The 10,818-nt window shown below is 55.1% G+C and overlaps 1 long non-coding RNA gene across 2 annotated transcripts; it reads right to left on the bottom strand.

The window, feature by feature from the left end:
- Positions 1-575: 575 nt before the first annotated feature.
- On the bottom strand, positions 576-8,059 carry LOC142051160 (uncharacterized). Of its 2 annotated transcripts, XR_012658322.1 has the most exons (6): positions 7,959-8,059; positions 7,590-7,708; positions 7,396-7,499; positions 4,786-4,892; positions 1,896-2,029; positions 576-1,517 (listed from the first exon to the last, which is right to left on the bottom strand). It is a non-coding gene; the product is annotated as an uncharacterized LOC142051160 (long non-coding RNA). The 2 variants fall into 2 exon arrangements; XR_012658323.1 differs by lacking the exon at positions 1,896-2,029 and having other exon boundaries at positions 600-1,517.
- Between the last annotated feature and the right edge of the window lie 2,759 nt (positions 8,060-10,818).

Genomic DNA, 10,818 nt, shown 5'->3' with positions numbered 1-10,818 from the left:
GCCTGAAGTGAAGCGTGTCAAACTTGAAAGAGTAACGTAAAAAATTAAGAATAAATCTCAGTAATTCACTTTGTGCTGAGAAGGCGGGCGCGTGTTTACGCACATCCAATATGAGCGTCTAGGCTCTAAAAGCTTTCCATTTTCCTTCTGCGTTCATTCAACTCGCACAGCCGTTCACGCCCGCCATAAGATTATCTATCTCCAAAATACACAGCAGCAACGTGACTGGGGGGTTTTGGCGTGTTACGGAGTCGGGAGGGACGTCCGCCCGGCTGCCCCGCCCAAGAGATGCTGCTGAACTGCCAGGGAAACGCGCGTCGAAAGCGAGACTGAAATAAAGTACTTAAGAGCGCTCCCTCAAAATACCGGCAGGAAACACCCCCCCCACAACATTCAGTCGCCCCTCATTAAATATTTACAACAAATACCTACCTGCTTAAGTACACCTAACAAATCGTACCCTACATCTGCTTGGCAGTTACAGCTGAAAGAGCGCAAGTCACGTCGTAAATCAGACGATGTTAGCTTTTTTTTAAACTTTCATTTATGACAGAAGAATCAGTGAGTGAAGAGATCCCCGATACAGTTTTACTTTTTTGGGGGGGGGGGGAAAAATAATACCACAACAAAAAACCACACAAATCAAATCCCCAGTGTTGCAATACACGGGGCTACCAAGAAGGACCGGCAGACCTGCTAATGCGTTCGGCTGTACCGAAGCATGCAGGCGAACCGCATTTTATGGTATCTCGACTGTTACAACTGAGAACCCAAGCACTACCAATGCCATCAACCTTTGGAGTATGTGCTGTGCTTGGATCTCCGCAAGGACCATGGATTTTTTTGTCTTTAAAAAAAAGCAATACTTTGCAAGTCTTGTGCTGATGAGTTCTGCTGACAAAGACACTGTCTCTAAGATGCACTCTGATGGCAAGTTCATAGAATGCAACCTCACTGAATAAGAAATATCTCAATTCTTCAAAATCTCTTCCTAACAAAAGTCACACTGTGGGGCTTTCAGATGGGTCAGATTATGCATCCTTTCACAACAAGAAACACACCAGCTAACCAGGATATTCTTGCAGTGGCCAGGTGCCTCTTCATCATGTAAAAAAGGAAAAAACCCAGAGCCAGCAATAAGTATCACACAGGTCAACACAGATCTCTTCCAGAGCACCCCCCTCATCAAAACGAACATGCCCATCGGCTCACCTGCTCTGCACAGATTCCAGCATCACACCCCGCTTCCGTCATCGCTTGTGGCACCAAACGTATCAACACACAGTAAACTACCGTTACGCTCGTGAGAAATCACCGCCCCGTGACTTCCTCATTACTACCCAGCTCACTTCTAATGCTCATACGCCGTTCCAAAGACGGCCCACGTGTTACCTACAAAACTGAAGAGCTCGACGACGGACCACAGCATTCTCTGGTCTTAGATGCTGGCCGCTGCCCCACCTTCTCAGACCTCTCATAGGCGTGCGGCAGCAGCACTCCGAGCCTGCCAGCGGCACCTGCAAAAAGCCAAGCGAAAAGGCACCTCCTGAGATGCTGCCCGATGCCACAGCCTGCCCGCACCGATCCCCGTCTCGCACCCCTTTCCCTCGACAGCCTCCCACCCGGCCTACGTCACTTGCAGCTGAACACGGCACCTCGCCCGCCGTCCGTAACACCCAAACGACACGCGTTGCTTATAACTTCACCAGCAACACAACACCTCAGAAAAGAGCTGCTACTTCAGCCCACCAATCACCACTCGCCTTGCTCGACTTGCCTCCTTTGCTCATTGCTACGCTACTTCAAAACCAAAACAAAAGACAAACGCAAGGAGCAATGGAGTCATAGAGGCATCGGTCACATCTTCCCTCTATATACACCACGCACCGACTCACCCGCTTACATCGGTCCCCTCAGTTCCCCTCCGTCGCCCTGCACGACTCGTCCCTCGGCATCTCCAAAACCAATACGAAACAAGTCGCCTGGTTGCACAGCAGTACCTTAACTGTTCCTGAACACCGACTATAACCTGCCATTAAAAACAAACATATGACATCAAACATGAAGCCCTACGCACGTACAAGCTTGAACACCCTGCAGAGGTAATCTGCTCAGCTGAACTCTAGCTGCCTCTCCCAGATAGCCACGGTCACGGCCTCCGAGCCCACAAAACGTCACGGTGATTACGGTCCTTGCCTGCTGAGGAGGGCCACTCCATCCGAGATGACGGTACCACCTTTCCCCCAACAGCCTTAGCACAGCAACAGATGAACCCTAAGCTCTCATCGCTGTGCCACCTACCCGACTCTACACGGCCAGCAAGGCGGCTCCGAGCCAAACTCACAAAACGCACACACCAACGCTATGAGAAACACTACAAACCGCGCGCCTCCAAGACGAGAGAACGCTCTCGGCAAACACAGAGACAACTGGACGGAAGAGCTCGTCCAGCAACAAGACCTGCAGAACCCTGACAGGGATGCAAGGAGGCCCTAACGAGATCCAAAATGATTAGAAGAGCGTCAGGGCCCGTGACAAGAAGTTCCTCTCAAAACTGAGAGGGAGGAGGCACAAGAAGCCCAGCTACAAGACCTAAGAACGTAAGGATGCAGGGAAGAAATCACGCTCCCTGAAAACAGACAGCGACAGAGCAGAGCTGTTCACGCATCTGGGAACGACGCCGCAGACGACAACTGCCCAGAAACTCCTCAAACATCAGAGCGATCCACGCTTTAAACTGTAACGCAAAAAGAAGCACCCGATGGGCGCCGGCCCCACAATTAGAACCTTGCCAGCCCCTAGGGATAGCGCTGTGCTCCTGAGAGCAAAGAGAACAAAGTCACCAGCCCCATGCGCCCCCTCACTGCGACCCAGCTCGCCTGAAATGCTCCTCAAATAGCCTTCGGTCGCATCTTCCCTTTAATCCCGCACACGGACCCGCTGCCTTAGTGTGCTCTACTCAGCTCTGCTCCATCACCCTGCACAGCTCCATCTTCATCCTCTGCAAGAACAGCATGATAGAACAAGTCACCTGGACGCACAGCAACAGCTTAACCATTCCACAGGTCTTGCTTCCACGTAGGAATACCATCTAGAGCCCAACTACTGCATGCCATTAAAGGAAATACCTTCAATCAAATGTTAAGCCCCACGCACGTACAAGCTTGAACAGCTGAGAGGTGCCCTCTGCTCAGCTAGCACTCTAGCTGCCTCTCCCAGGCAGCTACGGTCATCCCCTCGGCACCCACAAAACACCCCGGAAATTACCATCCTCGCCCGCTGCCAACGGCCACTCGCTCCGACGAGGGTTGTACGGGCGTTGCCAAAACAGTCTATGCATATTAACATTAACCATATACTCTTATTGCTATTCTTTCCTCCGCTCTACCATTGCTACACCCCCAGGCGGAGCAGCTCTGACACAGGCATCGACATGCACGGACCGACACCGCTCACAAATACTACAAGCGACGCGATCGAGGCACCTAAGAAAACTCTCACCGAGACGACGGACTTCCGGCCCAGAGATGCCACCGGGCGAGAAGATCTATACGGCAGCGAGGAAGAAGCTATAGCATCCGCAGAGAAGTCACCTACCATCATCACCTGCAATAAAACCATATACCCACAACTAGGACGACGTACGAGCGACAAGCCACTCTTAAAGACCTCAGAACGTTCAGGTGCAGGGAACAGGTCCCAGAAAAGGGCTCTGCGTATTCAGACTGCTCCTCAGCAGCAGTATCGAGGCCGCCTTAATCACCGCTGCAAAAAGATGACCTTCTATAAAGGTCTAATATTTCAGACACAAGACAAATCTATGCAGTAGACTTAAAATGCGAGAAAGGAAGCTCTCGGTTACCATTATGCCGATGAGCCAGGGCTTGCAAAACCCTCAATATTGCTACCTAGGTGCCTGCTCAGCACGGAGAACAACAGACACATCGAGACCCGAGTACAGTAAGGAACAAAGACAGACTACAAAATCCACACAACAGCACAAGCACAGGCAGGAACTCCCCCTGCCTGGCAGATGCTTCTGTTTTGCAGAAAGGACACCACAACCTCTCTCGGCCCAAACGTGTCCGGTCTCTGAACGGTACCCTCCGCTGATTTTACAACCCCTGCCTGCCCCACCTGCGCTTCCCCCAACCGACCGGCCACCCGCACAAAGACCGCATCGGCCCCTCAGCTTCCCTTCCAAATCTGGGGGCTCAAAAGCCATCCTTTAAAAAGGCCACACAGGCTACGTAGGATGGGGCTGCGGTCACACGGATACTCTTCATCTCCAAACGTGCGGTGCCATCACTCAGCATCGCACCACTCAACGCCGGCCACTTCCGCAACAACAGCCTCCTCGGAAGCGCCGTGAACTTCCGCTCCCCCACGCTCTAATGAGGCTGGATGTCGTGGCCGCCGCCACCTACGGTGCCTAGAGAACCAGAGAGACAAGGCGACCCCTGCGCCTGGAAGCGGCCGCCCGCTCACAAACAATTCCACACCTCAAAAATAACAGCTGCTACGGCTCCCTGTTCATCGCTCACCTTGCCCAACGAGCTCGGGGCAGACATCCCGCTTTGCATATAGTTTTGTGAGTCCCTTCATTAACTAGTCACATAGGTGCTCACACTGCACGACCCCTCCGTTGTCACGTGCTGACCTACCTTCTCACGATGCTCTGTTCGCCCCCTCCCTTCCGTGTCCGGCTCCCTACCGCGCATCTGCACCAACAGCCACATTCCAGACTCATCCTTTCCCCTACCGTGCCAACACGGCTCCGCTCACCTCCCAATCCGTGCCTCCCGGGTCAGTGGCCACGTCAGGTGCCTGCTCGCATTCTCGGTCCGTCCCCGATGGCTGGGGAACCGTCACCTTCAATGCCGGGCCCACTTCTGGGGAAATACGGAGAGGCACACAGATGTTGGACACTGCTTTCCAAAATCAAGAGCTCACCACGCAAAACAAACTAACAAATCCTTTTGACCGACTTGTTCGGCAACACAGAGACCCCAAAGGCAGAAATCCCAGACGAGTGACCTCACAGCCCGCCCCGTCACAGCACACGACGCCATCTGCTCGCCTTTGCCGTCACGCCTCGCTCGACTGTCCTGCTTAACCCTCGACCTGTTACTTAAACTGCAAGAAAAAGTCAAACCACGCAACACACAAAAATCACAGTTCGTGTCAGATGACTCAAGCACAGGCGGACACCGATAGGGCAAATGCCAAAAGCAATACGGGAAGCAAACAGGCGTGGCTGGTGTAGCGACACACTCTCCTTTTGTAGGTAACTCACTCCTGAGCGACTCCATGAACAGCCGCGTGGAGAACCTCTCGGCAGACAGCACGCTCGAGTGGCCGTGCTGACACATACGGGGAAGGAGACTGGGCTACCGGAGGCTGCTTGCACACAGAACACGACCATTAGCTAACACTTAAACACCCCTTTCCCAACCATTCCCCGGTACCAAGACTTCAAAAACCCCTCCTCTCCTCCTGAACTGTCAGGGAAGGAACCTCACTCCTTCCCGACAGCTCCTGCCCTGTATTTGCACCCCTAAAGCCCCTCTGTCAGCCGCTCCTCGGGAGCCGCCCTTCCCACCTCTGCCCCGCGTTCTGCGAGCACCTCCCACCTTCCGGCTTCCCGCAGACTCCGTGCTCTCTACAGGCCCACAAAATAACAGAAGCCCTGATGCTTATAATCTACAAGGGACCTGCCGCAAGCTGCAAAGGTTCTCGGGACAACGTGGTACTCTGCGGGCGATCGGGAAAGGCGACGAGCAGTCCCGTACACCGACACACACTATGCGTTACGTCCCTGCTGCTTTCTGAAGGAAGGCTAGAGCTCCATATACAGATGTGTACAACACACTCACCCTAACCCCTACCGCAGCATCTCACCATCAGTCCTATTGAGAGATAACGTCAACAACTTGCACAACACAGGCAAAACTGGTGGAAAAAATATAAGGTTCTACCTTCAGTCAAGTCAAAATTCCTGGAAAACAAGACAAAACAAACAAAAAACCTACCACACACAAAAAAACCCAACAAACCACAAACAAAAAAACCCAGACAAAACCATAACACCCCCACAAAACCAAATAATCCAAAACACACTATTAGACCATCTTGCTACCCCTGAACACCCAACAAAAACTTACTGACCCAAGGGAAAACAAAAGCTCGTACAAGTGTACTTCCTAATATATATCTGCTGCTCAACTTTGACTGCTCCTTAATCTCTTACCTCAACCAGAAACCTCCCCATCTCTGAATGTCAAAACACACCTACCCAAAGAGCTTAGACAGCTCAAAACCTGCAACCAACTCAAGGAACAGTACCAGAGAAGCCCAGGAGCAGAATGAGCCTCCTGAAAAAAGGCTGGGGCTCATCTACCCCAGCGGAATGGCAAAGCAGAACGAAATCTTTTAAGAACCCCTTCTCAAAAAATATCTCTGGTTATAAAGTAAATCATTTATTGTAAAGCCATCAACCATTCGGAGTCACCTCAACGCTCTCTCTCGCTCAGTCCCTTAACAGAACTAGATCAGTCTCAAAGGACAAAAAACACGAAAAGAAACGTGGAAATACACAAGCGTATCGGGAACCGTATGAAGCAGCTAAATTAACACCTCAGTAGCTGGGGCAAAACTAAATTGTAAAGGACAACAAAAAAACACCCCAGGAGACACATGGATTAAAACAGATGAAGGCTCTCTCTTCTCGCAGAAGCTCAAGAAGAGACCTGAGCCAACGGTACACAGCTCTGGGGTATCGGATACCGAAAAGAAACATACTCGAGACAGAAAACAGACTGCTGTGGAGCACAAAGGTGGCTTTGGCAAAGGTTCTGCCGGGACAAGAGTCACAGTTACAGGGAACGGACAGCGGCCGGCAGGGGAAACGCCGTCGGCGTGGAGGGGCCAGCGGGGGAAATGCCGCCCTCAGCTAACGCTGCGCTATCAAGCCTTAAGCGAAAACTGCAGAGTAGTTACAGGAGACGGGCATAAGATGGATGCTGAATATCACTTGATGGTCACAAAATCTCATGGGGATGGGCACCACGTAGCCTCACGGACACCCCTTAGACCCAAACGCTTAACGAAAGACGCTTCTTGCCAAAACACAAGCTCGACGAGGAAAAGCCAAAGCTGATGCGGGGGCAACTACTAAAATCTCAGTACGTGAGCAGGCATTACTTAAGATGGTGCGGTGGTTCTGCTGGGTCCGTCCAACCTGAGCAACGGGTTCTAACGCCTGTCCAGCAGCGTCCATGATCTCTCTCACGGCCTCCCACATCAGAAACCTCCCCTGCCCAGGACCGCGTTTTGCATGTTCCACCCCTCCCCATCCCCGCAATGAAAATCAAACACAACAAATAAGCAGTCTACTTCATCTTCTTGGCCTCCAAAAGAAGCTTCCTTCCTCTGCTGAGCGTCGACACCAACATCCTCGTGCCGTTCCTCAAAAGCAAGCTGGTCCTCGGGTGCCCGTACTGCCAAAAGAAGACAAAACGATTATGCTCTTATAACGAGCTCCATCATCCTCTCCTCCTTCAGGAAATCGAGTCCCGATTGCTACATACCAGAAGTTTGTGCAGTAGATGGCCGAGGCCAGCCCCGTAAATGAAGCACTCTGTGACCCTGCTTTCTCTTTTGGCCACAGCACCCGCCACTGGGGAGCCCCAAACCCCTTCGTGACTCCCTACAAAAACCAGATACAACTAGTTCAAAACATCTGGCAGGTGAGAGATGACCGACAAACACGTACAGCCCACCTTACCCTCAAACCAGCCAGAGAGCTGACTTCCTCCCCCACTGAACTCTCATCTTCGACAAATTCACCAAACAGAACAATGTTTACACTGAACAGAACAAAACCCTTACCCTCTGACACTCTGAAACGGGTTTGTGCACCCACAAAATATATATATTCATGCTACCGACCCACGTACCACACTTCCTCAGGGTCAGCCCCACAAAGACAGGAGAACGCCCAATGCTCTCTCCATGGATACCCCGATGCTCCGCTCCCTTCTTTGCTGCTCCTGTCACGGGAAAACGCTGGGAATAAAAAAAGGTTCAGAGAAGCAAAACAATAAACAATAGGGAGAGGGACCAGCGCAAAGGAATAGAGAGAGGAAGAGACGAACAGGAAGGACAGACAACCCCATCCTGAGCACAGCCTCTGGGAGAGGGAAAGAGGAAACAGCAACCGTTATTACCGCAGATCAACCCTGACCAAAGCCTCCTTCCACAGGGGCTTCTGGACACACCGCTCCTTCCCCGCGCTACTGCTACGGGCCCCTGCGCCGAGGGGGAATCCAGTGCAGGCAGAGAGAGGCAGAGAAAAGTAGCCACAGGCTACAGGACAGAGAGAGGGAGGACTGAAAAGACAGGGAGGCAGGGAGCCACTCAGAGCGAGATGGAGAAAGAAGGTGCGGGGGGGTGCAAAAAAAAAAAAAAAAAACAAACAAACAAAAAAAAATTTTGCAGCAGGTAAGGAAAGAGACGGGGCCGGGGGAGAGACAGGGAGGGCCCAGGACGCACAAGAGAGGCAACGGGGCCCCACTGGCCCAGGACTCACCGCGACTCTCGCTCTCAGCGCTGCTGGCACAATTTAGCCGTTCACATGCTTCTTTCCCCTCCTCTCCTCCCTGCCTCTTCTGCAGCTCCAGACTCTAGGCCGACCTCCACCTGAAGAGAACACGGGGGTGTCTTACCGCTCTTACGAGATGAGGCTTCCTCGGCACGTAGCCTAGCTCGCTCGTGCACTACACGCCCGTACCCAACTCCGGGTTACGCGTACGGACCCTGCGGTGCACGTTGGTGGCCTGGCCCGCTGCGGACTATGAAGGGGGATCCTTCCTCCCTCACCTGCAGGGACAGGCTCTCTCTTGCCTGCAGCAGGAAGGCAGCTGGCAGCCAGAGCGCCTTCAGTTTCTTCTGCTTTACCTTTCGTTGGCGTCTCCAGCTTCAGCCGAGGCAGCTCCTGTCCACAGCCGGGAAGGGCTCTGTGTGTCCCTTTTCGCCCCGGCGCCGCGAGGATGGCAAAGCCGGGCAGAGAGAAGCCACGCAAGCCTGAGACGGCCGCAGTCGACGGCGTCCCCGGGGGAAGGACAGACAACCACGTCCTCAGCACGGTCTCTGGGAGAGGGAAAGAAGAAACAGCGACCGTCATTACCGTCGATCGACCCTGACCAAAGCCCCTCCTTGCGCAGGGGCTTCTGGACACAGCGCCCCTTCCCCGCGCTACTGCTACGGGCCCCTGCGCCGAGGGGGAATCCAGTGCGCTTGAGGGCCGGCTCGCTGCCTTCACGACAGGGCCTGGGGGCGGCCAAGGGCTACGCAGCACGCTTCAGGGGAGGTGCCGGGGCTGGGGGCAGGCGCACGGGGCAAGGGGGGGGCAAGGGGAGGCTGAGCGGGAGCTCCGGCGAGCCGGGGAGGCGGCCATCATCTGCGCCCTGGGCAGGGGGAAAAGGTCCTCCTCCTTTCCCTCTTCCCTTCTGTCAGCTCCCGGGGAACTCACCGCTTCTCGGGGAGCGGCCGCACCCGCAAGCCCCCAGAAATCAACACGAATCCAACCCCAAAAATACACCGCGCCTACCGTACGCGCCACGGCCGCCCGGCACCCGAGCGCCGGAAGACCGCGCCTCCTGCCACGCCCCGGCGAACCACGTGACAGGGCCGGCAGCCACTGCGCCAGGACTACACCTCCCGGCATGCTCTGCGCCACAACACGGCCGCCCGGCAGCCGCGCGCCGCAAGGACTACACCTCCCGGCATGCTCTGCGCCACAACACGGCCGCCCGGCAGCCGCGCGCCGCAAGGACTACACCTCCCGGCACGATCTGCGGCACAACACGGCCGCACGGCCACCCGGCAGGCGCACCACCACAGCTCCCGGCACGCCGCCAGCCCGCCCTCCCCGCTCTCGGACCCTGCGGGCCACCGTCCCGGCCGCCGATGCACCCGGAAGCCCCACCGAGCCCTCAGCACAGCCTCGCTCTCCCCACCGCCCACTCCGACCCGGCGCTGCCCCGCCGCAGCCCTCCTCGGGGCTTGACCCGGGACGCAGCGCTCCACCACCCAGCCCCCGCTCACCTCCTCCCTCGCTACAGTCGCAGCCCACTGACGCTCGGCCACAGCTCCGCTCCGCTCCGCCCTCGGCTCACACTGGCCCCCCAGAGCCGGGCACCACCCCTTTTCCAGGGAGGAGCCGGCACCGTCAGCCCCACCGCCCGCACCTGGGGCTCCTCCATCCAGACCCCGCCATCAGCTGAGGCGCAGCAGCAACGGGGGGCGCCCTCCCCTCACCCCCACAGTGCACCACCTCCTCCCCTGGGCTCCATCACAGCCCCTTGCCCCACGCAAAGGCAGCGCAAACGCAGCCCTGAGGGCAAAGGAGAGGGCAGGTGTTTGTGCAGGCGCGCACGTAACAAGTCCCAGGAGCCATTCGTGGGTCAGGGTCCCCAACGCTCCCCCTGCCCCAAGGCCACCTCGGCCGCCGTTGCCGCAGCCGCACGGAGCTGGTGTTGGCTGCGATAGTGCTCATTTTCTCCACAGTAGCTAGGAAGGGATACGTTTTGGATTTATGCTCAAAACACCGTTAATAATGTAGAGATGTTTTGGTTCTTGCTGAGCACTGCTTCCACAGTCAGGGCCTCTTCTGGTTCTCTCAGTGCCCCACCAGCAAGTAGGCTGGGAGAGGACACAGCTGGGAAAGCTTTCCCAGCTAACTGACCAAAGGGATATTCCATACCATTTGACATCACGCTCAGCACACGCAGCTGGGGGAAGAAGGGGGAGTCCTTG

The sequence above is a fragment of the Phalacrocorax aristotelis genome, unplaced genomic scaffold (assembly GCF_949628215.1).
Source record: "Phalacrocorax aristotelis unplaced genomic scaffold, bGulAri2.1 scaffold_70, whole genome shotgun sequence".
Classification (NCBI taxonomy): Eukaryota; Metazoa; Chordata; class Aves; order Suliformes; family Phalacrocoracidae; genus Phalacrocorax; species Phalacrocorax aristotelis.
Note: the sequence above shows the minus strand (reverse complement) of the source record. Positions and strands in the feature narration are given on the sequence as shown.